At 45.2% G+C, this 18,190-nt stretch overlaps 1 protein-coding gene across 5 annotated transcripts in view; it reads right to left on the bottom strand.

Moving 5' to 3' along the window:
* Positions 1-18,190, bottom strand: part of EXTL3 (exostosin like glycosyltransferase 3) — a 134,311-nt gene that overhangs the window by 78,510 nt on the left and 37,611 nt on the right. For 3 of the 5 annotated variants that reach the window (XM_068183139.1, XM_068183136.1, XM_068183137.1), the window contains exon 2: positions 13,759-13,833. The gene's annotated coding sequence lies outside the window, so the exon portion shown is untranslated. Of the gene's footprint in view, positions 1-13,758; positions 13,834-13,945; positions 14,082-18,190 lie in introns of those variants that run through there. The other 2 variants (XM_068183138.1, XM_068183140.1) reach the window with 1 other exon arrangement.

Below are 18,190 nucleotides of genomic sequence, written 5' to 3'. Positions count from 1 at the left end.
AGTTTTCATTCCCACAGATAATTATGAGCTTAGAGGTTCCAAGACTTCAAATAATAGTTTGTGCTTCCTTCAAGGATATATATATATATATATATATATATATATATATATATATATATATATATATATATATATATATATATAAATAAATTTTAAATCTCATATGCTTTTAAGTCAAGATTAATGAATCCTCAGAGAAATAACAGTAATGGCCATAGTTACCTGAGTGATAGACTGGGGGGGCTCAGATGTGCTTCTGGTTTTGCAGAAAGGCTGAACCTCAACCTGGCTAGGACCTGGAACTATTTAATTTATAAATTCTTAGGGGTAATATTACTGTCCTGGAGACTACATATGCACAAGCGTTGCTTTAAAAGTAGATTTGAGAAATACTGATTTTTAAGAGGATTTCACAAAGCATTGTTAGCAATAAAAGCAGAACTTGAGAGAACAAAGCTGGAAGTTTTAATTCCCCAAATGCTGTGAGTGGGAACTTGGGAGAACTCGAGTCCAGGGAATGAAGGAATTCATCTGGTTTTTCACATCCACCTTGAAATAAGAAATGACAGTGCATGGGCCAGCAGGCCTCTCTGGAGTGACTGGTATTTAATAAATTATGGCAGTGCTTTAAAAAGAGATACAAAAAAACAAGATAAAAAAAAAAAAAAACACAAGACCAAAAGTATTTTAAGACTAGAGAGAACTTAAAAAAAAAAAAAAAAAAAGGCAGTTCTACTCCAAGGGCATAGACAAAAAAAAAAGAGCTACAAGAAGAACTAAACACAAGACAGCAATAAGTTTGTGGAGGAAAGGAACAGGTTTATTCTCTTCCCCAAGTCTGAAGAATACACTATATTTTACACAGCAATTGTATGGGGAGAAGGAGTAGGGGAAAGAGAGTATCAAAAGCCAAACAAGTCACAAGGCATCAACAATCCCTTGATGACAGCAGAGTAGTTTTTGTTGGCACAGCTCACGACAGCTGGAGGAATAATTGCAATGCTGAGCGAGGATGCCGAGAATATTTCGCTTCAGAGACTCAGATGAAAGATGTTATCCACAAGCACTTTGCAAATGTTAATTAAACCCACACAGCCCCTTTTTGGCAGATCAAGAAGTATTTATCCATATTTTGCAGAGAGGGGAATGAGTATCTCAGGCACTTTTAACTTAAGGTTAAAGTTGCTCTTTGTACCTAGGAAGTGCCCCACAGATACGCCATTAAAAACACAAATTAACCTTCCTCATCCAGCACAGCCAGGATGGAGCTGATCCTTCTCACTTCTCTCTGACTACTGCCACAACAGAAGCCTTGACTCTGCAGAAAAACCAAACTCTTGAGATGAACAAGGGCACTACAAATGAGCTTTAAAACAGCAGCGACCGTTGGTGAGTTGGAAAAGAAAAAACCCAAACCAATTCCACTGCTCTTCCTTTGGTTTTCCCCTTCAAAGGGGACAACTTTTCCCAGGTTTAAAGTCATGGAACACCTTGAGTTGGAAGGGATTCATAGGATCATTGATTCAACTCCTGGCCCTGCACAGACACCCCAATAATCCCTGCTGTGCATCTCTGGGAGCATTGTCCAAACGCTCCTGGAGCTCTGGCAGCCTTAGGAATGTCACCATTCCCTGGGGACCCTCAGCACCCTCTGGGGAAGAACCTTTTCCTGATATCCAACCCAAACCTGACACAGCCCCAGCTGTTCCCTGGGTCCTGTCCCAGCCACAGAGAGCAGAGATCGGCGCTGTCCCTCAGGAAGAAGCTGCAACCCTGATGAGTCTCCCTCAGCCTCCTCTTCCCCAGGCTGGACAAGCCCAGCCCCTCCTTGTAGCTGGTCCTACCATTCCAAACAAGCTTCTTATTCCATAACACACCATTCTCCAACAGGACAAAACAGTAATAGTGTCAATTTAAGCCAAAACAGTGAGTTAAAGCAGGCAGAACCAGTGGAAATAAAAAGGAGCAGTGAAATCATTACCAAAAAAGACAAAAGAGGCACAAAATGAGGCACCTACATTGGCAGAGCAGGAGTACCACTGTGTCCTGGAAAAAAGAGCTTTTCCTCAGAAGAAAACCACTCCATTATTTGCTAAATTGACATGGAACATTTGGTATTTAAGAGGGGAAAGGTCATTTTGTCAGATCTATAAAAGAGTAGCTGAGAACATCCGCAAGGTCAGGAAGAAAATGTATAAACACACATGTGAACTAAAACATCAAAATACACAGTGGTGGCCGATGCCTGTGATCTTACCATGAAAATAAGCATATTTGGAATTCCTTCCTGTTCAAAAAAAAAACAAAACAACCCAAACCCCTGAAGCTGCTGATTTAGGATATATTTCAGTTGGAAATACATTTAAGGATGCAGTTGGAAAGGAAAGCCAAGAGTAAGTGGAGCACTTTCAAAGACTGTTGCAGATCCCTATCCAGCAGACACGCTGTGGGACAGAGTCCCTCCTGCAGAGCTCACACCCAAAGGCAGACACTGATTACACACACAGTGTGTAATGGTTTTGTAGATCTGTATTTATATTCCATTTATGTTTACAGTGTGACCCACAGGGCACAGCACACAATTCACCACCACCCATCAGCTCAGGAGACTGTCCAGGGCTGTAAGCTGCATTCAGAGCAAGCACAGGAGCTGAAAAGCTTTTCCTAGGCTAATCCAGTGCCTCAGCTGGCTTTCTTGGGAGCTTGCATGATCACAGGAACTTTAGGAGCTCAAAGGTCTGGCTTGCAAAACCAGGCTGGTACATGCCACAGCAAAGGGGCCATCACCACTAACTCAGCTTTGTCACTGCCCCACACAGGTGCCACCATTTCCTCGTTGCTAATCCAAGGTACAGGAAGCTCCAAAGAGCCAGGGAAAAGCTGAAACCTCCCCAGGGAAGCAGGTTGTGCAAATCCAGCATTACCTGTGCTGAGCCAGGAGACAAACTCAGGGTAGAGGCAGCAGATGTCTGCTGCTGCATTCACATCCCCCCTTTGCAGCCCTTTCCAGGCTCACTCCAGCCAGATCCAGCTCCTGCTCTTCCCATGCAGAGACAGCAGGAAAAGGTTCTTCCCTAGAGGGTGGAACAGCTCCCCAGGGAATGGTGATGTTCCCAAAGCTGCCAAAGCTCCAGCAGTGTTTGGACAACGCTCTCAGGGATGCCCAGGGTGGGATTGTTGGGGTGCCTGTGCAGGGCCAGGAGCTGGACTCCATGGTCCTATGAATCCCTTCCAGTTCAGGATATTCTGTCTCTGTGATTCTTTGCCCTCCAGCTCAGTTGTTTCTCCAATGTGCTCACTCAGGACCATGGTACTACAGGCATTAAAATAATGTTTTAGTGTAGTTTTTAGTGACCAAGTCAAAGTATTTTGGCTCATAATTCCATCTGTGCCCTTGGCTTCTGGTTATATTAAAACTGCACACAGCGAGGTAGATATTGAGACATTATTAAAGGTGCTCTGCATCCAGAGCAATTCCCACAGAAATGTATTTGCAGTCCACCTCATCTTGATGACAAGGCTGGAATTAGGGCAATTCCAGCTGGGAACTATTCCTGTGTTTTAACAAATGCTGCAATGCAAGGCAACTGTACTGACCTTTCCTGGCTGCTGGTCTGGGTTTTTTCTACAAACATTTGAAGGGTTTGGACTGGTTCTGATCTGCCACTCTGCCATGTGAGCAGCCCTGTTCCAAACTCTCAGGAGGGGTGTGAGGCTCAGCACTCGAGAGGCTGCAGGAAGAGCAGGTGTCTCCAGGCAAGGGGCAGGAGCCACGCCTTGTTATTCCACGCTTTCCGATAAGAGACCCAGCACATTTCTGGCCTTCCCACACAAATCCATATTTGTACGGCTGCCAGCTCTTTATCACTTCTCTTTTTGCTTTTTTGGTTGCTTGTTTTAAACTTTGCCCAAGGTTACATTCAGCAAAGGCTGCTCCCTCAAAATACAGCATTAAACCCACTATCACATTAACATCTGGAAATCACTTTTAAATCCTTCTTGAAAGCGAATGTTTTGCAAAAGAAAGCCCCAACTGAGCAGAAAGCAGAGAATTTTTGCAGCACACCCCTTTGCATGTGAAGCATTTTGCAAAGGCCACCTTGCAGCTGTTGTTGTGACCTTCTAGAGATCAATGTCCCCACCTGTGCTCACCCTCTCCTGGAGGAGCAAACACCACACACAAAACAAGCAGCACTTGGTAGCCTGGAATTTGACACGGTATAAACGAGCTCAAAACCTCCTACATCAAGTACAACCTGCTGCAGTCACCAACTCAAAACCCCCTCTGAAATGGCTCAGAAAGAGCCCAGCAGCTGTTGAACGAATTCCTTTTTTCCCCACCCAAACTAATGTTTGGAACCTGCACATCTCTGACTAAAAGCCACTTTGTAACTCTCAGTCACTGCTTGTGGCCTTTTATAATTTTCCTTTGTGGGATCAACACTGTCCTTAAAGGTTGGGTTTTTTTCACCACCACGGCATTATTTGTATTTCTTATTTACAGAATCAGACATCATCTGTGATTAATATTTTCAGTAATCCCTCTGCTGGCCCTTCACCTCTGTTATCACCCTGCAGCTGCTCAGGGATGCCTGACAGGGCCCCGTTTTGCAGCTCCCATGTCCAGCAAATGTTCCAGACAAACAGGAGACTATTCCAGATTGTCCCTCACCAGAGTTAATGACTCTGGAAAGATCCCCAGGGAAAGAGTGTTTACTGCCAACGAGCTCCATTAAGTATCCAACAGTATCCATCGAAAAAACAGCAAAACATTGGGGTTTTAATTATTTTTCAAGCTGGCTGTAGCACACAGAACATCACAGAGCATGTGCCATACGAATGGCCTGCCCACAATTCTCTGCATTCTTTTGGGGACTGTCAGCAAAGACAGCTACTTCCAGGAGGAGTAACTTTATTCAGGATAACCAAGCAGTAGGAAAACCCTGCCTTTTGCCCCCCAGTGCCAGCAGGGAGAGAGCAGAGTTATTGGGAACACCTTTCAGACAGTAACACGCTCCTGGCACAAGAGGCTTTATTTAGGATGTGGCTTTACACTGTGGCTCAGCTGATCTCATGGCCTGGTGCTGCTGAAAAGAGGGATCTCCTCCCCTGCTTCCAAGCCTGAATCAGGGAGTTAGGCTGGAAGGAAACTGTCTGGACTGAGAGGGAAGGAACTGGATCTGTATCAGTGCAAAAAGCTCAGTGGGAGCACAAGGCTGGGAGCAAAACCTTTCCTTGCATCACCAGCTTGCCATGAGATCAGTTCAACTACAATGCACAGCCACACTCTAAATTTAGAGAGCCTTCTAACTCTAAAGCTGTATCCCACGTCCATTATTCCTCTCCAACACAAGAATGAGCCATGCTATTATAAATGCTTTTATACCAGCGTTGAGCTCTCCACCCTACAGGAGCACACATCAATTGTGGATAAAGTGGTTCAACTTTGGAATGTAGACAAAAACTGAGACAACACTAATGGTGGTGAAAGACAGGTTGCCTGGGGAGAGAAATGATCAGAGATTTAAGAGGAAAGTGGGGGGGGGAACCCTACAGATAATTTACCTGTGCTTGGGTCACTGCTCATTAGTGCTCTGAAGAGAATCACTTCACAAGTTATAAATTAGGCTGCTCTTGGCTTACTCCCTTATTATCCAGCTCAGGCAGCAACCAGGAGCCTTTCACACACACCGGATAATGGGAATACTTACCCTGAATAAAATGAACAGAGGCAAAGAAAAAAACAGGGGCCTTCATTTGGGCAGGAAAAGCCATCAGGAGACCCAGCAGTGGCATTGGGTTTCACCAGTCACTTCTCTGTCACTCTGCATTTCCTCCTCCTCTGGAGAAGGGAAAACCTCTCCAAAAGCAAATTCAGGCTGTGCAGAAGTTGTTTTCTCCTGTTGATATTTCCATCTACCCCCTGCTGATCTGGGATTTCCAACAGACTTTTTAAAAGCTTTCCCGTTCAGGCTGAGCTCCACTTCAAGAAGTTGCTGGAGAGACTGTTCAAGGCAGACAGCTAAAAACTTTTCATTTTGGTTATTAGGCAGAGCTCACTGTTCAACAGCAAGTAGTCAATTTCTATCTCAATTTTTTTTATCCTTTTGTAATCATGGCTTGGAAAAAAATGCAGCTCTAACACTTCTTTAAACATTCATGGGTTTTTTAGTGTATAGAAATAAAAATCAGCAGACAGTAATATACCAGTGATACCTATCAGAGATGGCAAGGGCAAGATCACTCTTTTCTATCACATCTTCTAATCTCCTGCTTATATCTCTGATAAAATAAACTCATTATTAAAAAGTGCTTTAGTCTAAAGGTTAAAGGTTGACAAAATCCACAACTTTGGAACAACAAAAGCCAACTTTGACCAGAAAGGCTGAGACAGCCAATTCAGCCCAAAAATTCTGGCAATTTTCCCTCCTTAAAGGATGAGCTGTGCAGCTGCAGCCCCGCCACCAGCAGCAGCCTGACACTTGGCCTTGCTCTTAGGATTTCATCTCAGAGGCAAAAGCACATGGAAACAAAGACATGCTTGGCCAGTGAACCCAAGAGGATCTGTATAAATGAGCTCCCCGGAGACCTGACAAAGGCTCCCTTCCCTCCTCAAAGGCATCAGCTCTGTGATGCCTCACGGTGAGCACTCCAGACAGAATTAAAAGGACTCTAAATCTGTCCACAGGGAAAGGCAGCAGCTGGACCAGCAGGATGAAGCAGAGAGTTCATGCAGACCCACACAGGAGACAGGAGGGAAAAGGGAAGAAGTAAATCCTCCTTTCCTTAGGGGCAGTTTCAGTGCATTGTAATCCCCTTCCACCCCTCCCAGATTAAATCTCTCCTCTAAAAATGCTTTCACTGGCCACTGGTACAGACGGCCCGAGGCACTGTGCAACGATTCTGATCTCATTACAGATCCAGCCCCACTCAGCACCACCTCCCAAAATCTTCCCCCCCTCTTTTCAAATACTGCTATGCAAAACAAGGGCTGCCAGAGCTCCGGGAGCATTTGGACAGCGCTCTCAGGCACAGGGTGGGATTGCTGGGGTGTCTGTGCAGGGCCAGGAGTTGGACTCAGTGATCCTTGTGAGTCCCTTCCAGCTCAGGATATTCTTAAATTCCAGGTAGATTTTTTTGCAGCACTACCTAATACAGGTCCAAGCTGAAGCCAGCCTCAGAGGCAGAAGTGAAACCTGTTCTGCCCAGGAGCCTCTCTGGTGAGGTGAAGCTGTACCCCTTGCTCACTGTTGTGGACCAAGAAGAATTCCTCTTCTAAAATTTTAAGCATCATCTTCACAGCAAGATGCCCGTGACTTCCACATCAGCCTTTCTGCTGCCTGTGGGAGGCACAGATCTTGGCTTGCTTTTAGCTCCTGAGTCACCTGGGAGCTGGGAACAGAAGGAATAAGAATCCTTCAGTCATCAGCATCACCAGCTAAAAACACCCAGAGAGCAGTAGGTCTGAGAGCCACCGAGTGCAGGAAGCATGTGACAAAAACATCTCTGGCAGTGAAAAATTTAATAACCTTGTTATTAATCCTGAACAAACAACAACACTGATTCCCACTCTTCCTTTGATTTGCAACAGGAGGAGGAAGAAATAAAGTTGTTCAAACAGGAACAGCTGTTACATCAATGCCAGTATAATGGAATCTCCAGCATCCTGTTCTCGGGAGAGCCGTCAATGTTTGAGGAGGAGTTCTGCCTTTTCAAGAGGACTTCAGAACCTCAAACACCAACCTGCAGCTAGATTTTCTCCCTAATCAGAAGTCAATTATCCTGCTGAGTGATGACAGAACAATTCACCAAGTAAATCCTTCTCATATTGGGGGCCTCTGTGATGGAGTTGTGCTGGGAATTTCCTTACTCACACAAAAGCAAGGAGGATTTCACTTGTGCTTCCCACAATTATTCCCAAGGGCCTCACTCTGAACTGCCAGGTGAACTTCAGTGTAGAAAAAGCTTCACCTGACAATGTGAGCTAATGCACTTTTATCCACAGCAGAAGTTCCCAAGTTTTTATCAAGTCTGAGGAGATCTAGAATTACACCCAGCTGTCTCTAGAGTTCACTCACAGAATTAAACTTGTGCTATTGCCATTGTTTCTCAATTCCCAGTCACTGCTGCAGTAATGCAAACCTCCTGGAGAGTCCTTTTAATAATTTTTAACCACTTTGAAATAGGTTTATTATACTAAATAATTACTGCAACATTTTCATATCACAAAGAAGTTTTCAATTGTTCTCAGGCTTTGTTCCTTGCAGAGTTCTCATCCCAGCATTGTTCCCTTCCCAGGTGTCTGAGGTGATATAACCTGAAATTAGTTCCAGAGAGGGCTCTCAGGATCTGCTGTTGGATAAATGAAGCCACAAGTTCATGGAATGGGTCGGGTTGGAAAGGACCTCAAAGCTCTTGCTGTTCCATGGGATGGCTGAGCTTTGTTGTTTAACAATGAAAAGAAACAGCAAGACCAAGAGAAGAATCAGGGAATCGCTAAGGTTGGAAAATCACAGAAATCCAACCATCGACCTAGCACCACCACATTCACCACTACACCAGGTCCTCAAGTGCCACATCCACACATTTTCTGAACGCTTCCAGGGATGGTGATTCCACCACTGCCCTGGGCAGCCCATTCCAATGCTTGACTACTCTTTCCATGAAGAAATTTTTCCTAATATCCAAACTTAACCTCCCCTGGCACAACCTGAGGCTGTTTCCTCTTACCCTGTCCCTTACCTGGGAGAAGGCCTGACCTCTACCTCCCTACAGCCTCCTGCCAGGGAGCAAGAAGAGGCCTGGAGAATTGCAGTCCTGCACTAACACACCATGGAGGATCTCACAGCAACCTGATGGCCTTCACCTCACTTGAGCTCCTTCCCTCTAACCCTCTGTGTGACCCAAGAACTGTGAGCAGAAATGAAATAAACACACAAACAGTGACTTATTCTCCCCAAATCTGAAGCAGCTCCTGGCAGGAAGGGAGGAGAACAGAAGCCAAGCTGACATTCCAGGCTCAGCAAGCAGGAGCACTCCAGCACATACTGCTGGCTTTGTGACATGCCACAAAGGCAGCCTGTTCCAGCTCCCCCGTTACACATTGTCCCACACAGCCTCTGGTCCCAGTTTCAATGGCTGCATTAAATGGAAAAGTCCCCTGGGTGATGGCACGAGCTGGATTCTCCCAGCTCCGCTTCCCCAGCGTGGCTGGATCACCGCAGGGATCTCGGGGAGGTCTCCAAACCTTCCCTTGCTCCAAGCTAATCCAGGAGGTTTCCCCTACATGGAGTCTCTCATCACAAGAGATTTACTTGGGCAGTGCAAAATTCCACCACACAACTCAGCATTTTATAGGCCCTTTCCACACTGGCTGTATTATTCAGGCAATGTACTAAAAAAAGATAAAATATAAATAAATAGATGCAGTGTTCCAGTGCTGTCCAGGAAGAGCTGACCCCTCATTCAGGGAGATGAGTGTCTGCTGCATTTACACCCTCTAAGGCCAAAAATAATGTTGGAATCACCAGGAGAAACAGCCAATTAAGCTGTTTTTCTCCCAAGCAGATTAAAAATTACTCTCAATTTACTACCTTACTAAACTACAGCTGAAATTATTATAGTAGGCTGGCAGGCTGGCTGTGTGCGACTTCACATACACAAGAATAAAAGAAGAATGAGAAAGGACCATTAATAGAAATTGATGAGTTTATATATATATATATATATATATATATATATGTGTGTATATATATATATATATATATATATATATATATATATATGAAGGGAAGGAATACTAAAAAACCTCCATCCTTCGCCATGAAGGTGAAGGATGGGACACCCTGAGGAGTGAGAGAAAATCAACCTATGGATTCTGGATGTATTTCTCTCCCTCTCTCCCCTGTCCCAGAGGAATCCCCAGCTGGGTTCAGGACTGGTTGAGGCACAGGTGACACATCTTGGCAGGCCAGGTGAGGCTTTGGGGAGCTTTTGGTGTTTTACTAACAGATGAGTGCAATGAAGTGATTGTGCTGCACCAGTGGGCTGCTTTGGGAGAGAACTGCCACAAGGACTTGGTCCTTTGGCTTCCCTGTGCAGAACAGAAGCCACAGTGGAACACAGACAGAGCTGGGAGCTCTTTGGGGTTACAGGCAGGAAGGAAGCACCGGGGAAGGCAGCAGAGAGGAAAGAAGAGAAGCACAGTGGTGGAAAGAACAGTGGAGGTGTGGAAGATAAACCTGAACACTGGGAAAAACTGCTCTGGATGGTCCAGGGAGCTGTGATTCAGCGCTGAGGAAAACATCCAAGCGTTCTCAGCTGAACAGAGGCCCAAGTTTCTCGGGCTGCCCACAGGGCAGGGCTTTAATCACCCCTGTGGGAGCCCTGACTCACCTTAGGGCAGCACAAAAGCCACAGATCTGAGTCAGGGCAGATAGACAAAACCACAGACTTGTCAGCCCCAGGCACATCAGTCGGCAGCCCTGGGACTGCAACCCTGGTGTTAACTCTTTAATCACATCATATTCCAGCTCTACTTTTTGGAAGCCACTAATAAAATAAATATCATTTATGCAAAGCAGAGGAGCTGGAGAGCCAGGCCCTGCCCCTGCAGAACCAGAACCTGTTTGATGACTGATTTATATTTATCTAAATAAGACGAATTCTCTATTTGGATGTAGTTTCTTAACCAATGCAGAGGGGGAGAGGGTTTAACACCCGGAGTGTTTCTTGTCCTCATTTAGAAGATGCAGTAGACACCAGCAGCGATTTAGTTTCACAAAATTGCTGCAGGATACAAAGATGCATCCCATATCCTGGCTGACAGCTTTAGCACAAAGCCACATAACCCTGCCAGGGCTCCTTGTTAACAATGTGGTGTTCTAGTGACTAAGGGCACTGGAATGCTATGGGGTTTATTCATAGTTTTTCTGATAGAGTTTTTGGATTAGACACACAAATCTCTGCTTTTTAGAAAAAAAATAAATAAAAGGCTATGGCTTATTATTACATGGAGCATCAAAATTCCTGGTTGCTTTTCTATGGCTAAATATCCAGAGAACTGCAGCAAAAGGACAGGACCTCAGAAACCCAAAGCTTCTTTCAATTTTCTAGTAAGAGCACTCAAGAGGAGAAAAAAATTACCAAAAATTGGAAATAGTGAATATATTGAAGATGGTCAAAATCATGAAGCATCTTTGTAATGACCATTTAATCAACTAGGACATTTTAGTCAGGAAAAGAGGCCTCTGGCAGGGGACACAGTAGGGATTTACAGAATTATATGCAAATGCAAATGACAATTCCCCAAACATGAGCTTATTACAGTACACGAGCTGGCAGTAGGTGCAGTTACCAAAAGGAAGTGGTTCACCACACAAAGTTAAACTTTGAAATGCCTGGACAGAGGATAAAAGCACAAGAGCTGAATAAACTGATGGGAGATGAAGGACATTCCTGCTGGCCATGGCTGGAGACAGGACAGACCCAGCCTCCCATAACCCAGGTGTTTGTTTGCCACGTCCTGACTTTTTAAGAAGCAGACAAAAGTCTCCAGCATCTTCTGAGGGGAACAGCAGCAAGAAGCAGGAATTCCACCCCCCTCACTTCCCAGTGCTCCTGCAGGAGGTACAGGCAGCACAAACCCTCCCTGCCATACCCAAGTGCTCTCCCCCAGCCCTTCTTCACTGCAGCTGTGAGCAAAGACCACACGAGCCCGTGTGAAGCACAGGAAGCATCAGACCCACGCTGGTGTTCACGTGGATGGTGCCACATCCTCACAGGAAGGGACCTGCTACAAAACTCCTGCAGAACTCGGCTTTGCTGCCAAGCCAGGAAGTCTCAGGAGGCATTTGGAGAGGAGTATTGTTAGATTCCAGGCCCAACCCAGTTATTTAGATATTTAGTGTCATGGAGAGAGTTTTGCATAAGCATGGCTTGTTAAGGAGTCCCTTGAAACAGGTTATTTTCCCATTCTGCTTCATGGCAATCACAAACTGTTTCCAGCATCTCCTCTATTCCAGCTCCCTGCCAAAAACAGCCCTTCCCTCAGCTATCTCCTACTGCCTAAATCCATACTCCTTGCTTTAATCACAGTCTTCCACCCTAAAAAGGACTCCAAACCTGAAATCCTTGTCTCCTACATTCATTCCTCTAGCCACCAGGCCCACTAACCCAGAAGGGCTTCTGAAGGTCAGTGCTGAACCTGCTGCACACCACAGCAGTGTAATAAATGTTGCACAGGCCAAATGATGTCCTGAGGGAAGCCTGTGCAGCCAGTGGCCTTGTGCAGACTGCACAGCTGCCAGCCTGAGACTTCCTTCTCCTTAAGATATGCAAAGAGAAGGAGAATTCAATGGTATTGACTGATTCCAGCTCCTCAAGTCAGCAGATCTGGCTCAGAGCACACACTGGGATTAGAGCTGTCGATGAGGACCTTGGCACGGTGGCACCAGCATCGTTCGTCCTTCACATGCCCCCGCTGCTACTCCCAGTTTTGTTATTCACTGTGGAATTTTTCACAGGAGCTGTGTTCCAGCTCAGGGGAGTCCCTGCTGTGTTTGGCAGGGCACAAGGATTTCCTGGATCCAGAAGTACAAGAAGAAATGCTGTAATACACAGGAGTAGACACCTGAGCCCAGGACGTCCTGCATGTACTGGCTGGATATGGGAGAAATGAGGAAGCCACAAATTAGTTTGCCTCTCTTTCCCCTCTTTCCCAGAAGCACAGGAATCATCTGCCCTGCTCCCTGGATACATCCACACCAACCTGATGACACAACCCAGTCTCTAAATGCATTATTTCATCCTTGACTCTTGTTAACAAACACTTTCAGTTTCAAGATTCATCACCCCACACTATCCTCAGGGAATCACCTGCTAGGACTGTCACAATAAATTCAATTGCTGCAGCTCCCACACTCACCTGAATTTTACAGCCTGCACTAGAGAATCCTCCTGGCTTTCAGACACCTGTATCAGGCAATTCCCTATTTCAGTCTGGCCACACCACTGCACCACATGGGCCAAGACATTCCAATTACTCAGTATTTACTAGCTTGAGTATTTACTCCCTCACAGTTGTGAGTTCTAAGATGTTTGCAGACACCTCCTAAAGCACAGGCTCATTATTACAGCGCATTAACATGCGTGCAAGACATTTTAATGTGTAAAAATTCCCCATGAAATAAAGATTTTCTCCTCCACTATCAGGGCAAACCTGCCATCCTTACCATGAAGTGGACAACGCTTTCCACTGTTTTTTTCCTGCTCTTTTCCGCCCACCAGTCAAGCCAAGCCTCATTTAGCTGATTTCATAGCACTCATTTATGAGCAACTGCGGCATGTGCCGTGGCAGGTCCCTCATCCACCCTCCTCACTCAGCTCCAACACCTCCAACAAGGCTGGAATAGCTCTGGGGAGCATTTCCACTCCTGACCCTGCAGCACAGGAAGCCTCAGGTGACACCTATAGACCCTCAGTGTTGCTTCCCCACAGCCCTGAGCAGGTACCAGATGGAACTGCAGCAATTCTCTGCTCTGCCACTACTGGAAGTGGGATGAGGACACAATTTACCGCTTCAGATAAAAGGAGCTGGAGCACACTTCTCCCAAAACAAGAGATAAGCCAAGGAAGCTTGTACTTTTAGTTAAACACTGTCCAAGCATGCAGACTTAATGCTGTGCCCCAATGGAGGCAATTTGAGGCTGACATCGGGCACTACAGAAAGTTTTATTCCTGAAATATGAAGGTACTCACTGTACACGGTGAGCAGCTGGCAAACTGGAATCTGTCCCTCTTCTGCAGCCAGCTCTCTACTCATCTGTCTGGAACCTGTTAGAAAGGAAAAAGAGCTCTAAATATAGATAAAGTGACCAAAAAAAATTTTGACAAATTTTAAATCAAGAAGTAGGCCAGGTAATCAATGCAAAACAGACAAGCTCACCTCCCCAGCTCTGAGGTCAAGAACTCAAAGCACCTGCAAAGCTCTCAGCAAGGTCTCTCAAGCAAATGCTGTGATGCTTGAAAACAACTGCAGCACCAGCTGCCTTTGGAGGCTGTTGAGGTCAGACCTGAGCCAGCCCAGGAGAAAAGCAAGGTATTTATACATGAGAGCAGCAGCAACAGCTTCCCAAAGCCAGTTACTCCAGAGGCAGTGAATCACAGCTCTTTGTGACACGTCCTGATCCCCAACGCACCATTACACACGCAAGGGAACAAATGTTTATGCAGACACGGTGCTGAAGGGTTACACGGGCTCTGATCTGGAGTGCACCAAAGAAGTTCCCTTTAATACATTTGTTGTTTCAACACACTTTATCCCTTTAATGAGGCGCCACTGAAGTTCTGCTTAAACCCATTTTGATTAAGGAAAAGATTATCCATAGAATTGCCAGCCGTACATGTTAGTATACATCACACACAGACCAACTGTGCTTCGGGGAGACATTAAATCCCCGTTCAATTAATAGAGACACCTCTTAAAATGAGCATTAAATAATTCCCCACAATGTAGCACAACAACTGGCTACTCCAGTAAATTGGAATAGAAATAACTTCCCATCTCTCCACCAACAAAACCCCAATCAAAACCTGCCCTTAAAACAAGAGGTCAGTACAGAGGGATGAGGGGCAGGAATGTTACTACCTCAGTGCTATTGTGTGCTTATATTAAAAGCTCTTCATCAAAAAATTAAATGAAATGGATGCCTTTCATGTTTATCAATAACAGAGCTAATGGTTTTTATGTAAATGCCATTACTTCCAGCCAGATCTGCAAGAGACTGGAGCCACATAGCCCCATCTCCCCTCGCAAGAGACTCCCTTCAGGCAGCCAATCTAAATGCAAATTACAATCAAATGCAAAACCAAGAGTTTTCTGGATGATACTGAACACATAAACCTAGGGACAAAGCAGAGATATTTAGGAACAACTCTCCTCTTCTGGAAAGACCTCATGATCTCACACTGCTTTTCTATCATGAACATACATAAAAATTAAAGTATAATTTGGTTCTCATTTATAGTCATATTATTTACCAGCTTCTTCCCTTCTATTGCCTTCAGTATTAAAAAAATAGGAGGGGAATGTTCTTCTGTAGAGATAATCCCTCTCAGAGATGTTTCCCCCCCAAAGGGAGCATTCCATCACCAAGGATATTAAATCAGAGCCATAATAAAGCCCCAGTTGGATTTGCCAAGAACAAACTGCACTTCCACATTTTCAGGAGGAGATTTCTTCTTGGAATGGAGCTGTTTTGCAAATCAAGGAAGAAGGTGTTACTACAGGATGGTTATTAAGAGGCAGAGACACAAAACTGTTGTCAGCACAAGGAGCACCATGTTCCCGTAGCATCAAAGCTTTTTGAAGAACGCTTAAATCTGACCCCTACCTGGTGCACAGATCCAGCCAGGATTTTGTCAGCACTGATTAAAACCAGGTTCTAACCTGAAAAGAACTAACCTTAGCAACGGTGCTGCTTAGCAAGGAGAATGCACAGAGGAGAAGCTGATATTAAAACAAAAGGCAGAAAGCTGACAACCCGACTATGGCAGAGTCTGCACGTGAGTCTCGTGAGTCTCGGCAGGGACTTGCTCCCCCTACCACAGGCAGCTCCACACCAAACTCCCGTTCCCAGGAGGAGCACGAGTCCTTGGAGGGATGCTGCTAATTAACAATGGGGCTGAGTACACGCTCGTTACACGGGTGAGGAGCTGAGCACTTTGTGTGTGCTGCAGGAATACTCACAGAGCAGAACCTCGCTAATTAACATTAATAACTGCGAGACCACTGCTGCAAACAGCTGGATTTTGGGAATCAGCCAGCAAGAAACCATGCAAAGTGGGAAAGCAGAGGGACAACACAGCCCAGCGGGTGCCTGGTTTCCTTCTTTGGGTATCTATAACTAAATAATTTATCATTGTGCCCCTGTGTCTACGAGTGACTGTGCAGCCTGTCAACAAAGCACCTCCTGTTATGCAAAGCCTTGATAAATCTGAAAGTTCGACTGCCTGTGGAAAGAGGTCATCAAATTAAAAACCACAGCCCTGACTACCTTCTCTCAGAAACTTTTCTCATGGGCCAGCATTTCAGAAAACTCATCAAGTTTGTCTTTATCTGTTCTGTCTCACAGATCTATTGTTCTATACACAAAACCTCTGGCTTTCAGTCCTGGATCACAACTTGGGAGTTGCTAAGGCTCCCTTCTCCTCCTTCTCTTCCTCCATAAACCTGGTGAGGCAAGTTTTGGGTCCTCTCTAGCAAAAGGAGACTGGGACCCCAACTTGGGCCCTGTCACCACACCAACCATGCAGGACCAACCCATGAGCAATGAGAAAAGGATGAGGCCCTTCCAAACCAAGCACATCTCCTTTTTTTCTCCACTCTGGACCCGCTGTGCGAGGCCGGGCGCTGTCACTGCCAGAACCACGGAGGATTTCACACCCAGCCACAACCATGTGTGAGCCAAGTCTGATTTCACAGCCGTGCTCTGACTTCAGCTGTCAAACCGCAGCCACGGGACCTCCATGAGCAGCACCGTGCCTGCAGAGCTGAGCTGTTCCTGCAGCAAAGCCATTTCCTCCCAAAGCCCTCAAAATCAGAGTCAACCACACATCCCCAGCCTCCACCCAAATGCTGCTGCTCATGGCCGTGACCACTGGCTTAGCCAGCAAGTTGGGTGCCAGCAAAATGAAGATTTCTGGTGGCAAAAAAATTCCAACCATCACTTGAATTTTGCGATTTTGCAAAGGCAAGTAGCAAAACTGGAAATATTTCCCTTCCTAAGAGCTCCTGTTCTTTGCTGTACAATTCACAACTACACTAAACTTACTCAGCACTATAATTTTTATTTCTCCTTTCTGTCATCACACAGCCTCATGCACAGCCCATGACTTCACTTGCTGAAGCCCAGGGTTTTTTCCCTTTGCAAAGGTTTGGGTTTATGCACAGCAAAACGGTCTCTTAAACAGTCTTTTCTTATTTCCTTTTGTCAGAGGTTTCATGCTATGATGAATGTGTAGAAATGCAAAGCAGAAGTCCATACAAAAAGAAGCCAGTGTGTGAGGTGATTTTGTCTTATTAAAAAAGAGAGCCAGGATTGACTTACGCCTCATTAAAGAGCTCAGTCTGCATTTTTATTAGATGTATTTAGACACCAATGGATTTTTTTTTTAAATTAATTAATTAAAAGCAGTTATATTCTTAACATATGGCCCTGGATCATTCATGTGGATATAAACGAAAGTAGGCACAGCAGATCTCCAAACATAGGCATGGAAATCATTTTAATGGTGCACATGACCTATAAAATTTCAAGCAACACAGAACTACACAATGGTGTGACAGAATTCTGCTGCTGCAGGGCTGTGTCTTGTCCCCACACATCCCTGTACATATCACAGCTGCTCCAGGAGACAGAAAGAGGGAGAAGAGTAATTCCTGCTAATGAACACACTCAGGCAAATCTTGCAGCACTCATTTTTTGGTGGAGAAACTGAGGCATGGAAGAGGCATTTTCTGCTATAATTCATTTCCAATCACAAATAAAACCCAGACAATATCCCAGCCATCAGCTTCTTCACTACCAAGTGTCTTTGGCAACCCTGGTCTCTATCCTGACACACAGCTCAAAGAAAAAACTTATTAGGAAATCAAGAGCCAGTGTAGCCAATTCTGGGCTGCACAAAGCACTAATTACTAATGTAAATTATATCTCCCCAGCTTGATGGCAATGATAAACGATGGCCAATCATGCGGGCAGAGACTGGCACTGAACAAAACAACGAGGCACACCCAGAGCAAGCATGTCTCGCAACCACTAAACACACATTTCTGTGCTCTACGTGGGCAGCAACTGCTGTCCGGAATATTTTAACAGCAGAAACTGCACTGGGAAAAAAAAAAAAAAAACACCACCACAACATAAAAAAAACCTGAGTACATTCCTCCTCATAGTTGGAGCCAGAAGTTAAGAAACAAGTAACATAATTACTTCCAAACCAGAAGGAAAATAAACCCAAGAACACACAGAGGGAAAGAAACAAGCCTCCAAAGCAGATCTGCAAAACAGTTCAGGGCTTCTGTGGTGGGTAATAATTTCCCAGCACAAATCAGGAGAGTAAAAACTACAGGGAAGCCAATTTTGGGGTGATGAACACCTCAGAGCCCACAGCACCCCCTCCTCTGCCC

The sequence above is a fragment of the Anomalospiza imberbis genome, chromosome 3 (assembly GCF_031753505.1).
Source record: "Anomalospiza imberbis isolate Cuckoo-Finch-1a 21T00152 chromosome 3, ASM3175350v1, whole genome shotgun sequence".
Lineage (NCBI taxonomy): Eukaryota > Metazoa > Chordata > Aves > Passeriformes > Viduidae > Anomalospiza > Anomalospiza imberbis.
The sequence above is the reverse complement of the archived record's forward strand: the minus strand, read 5'-3'. Positions and strand labels throughout refer to the sequence as shown.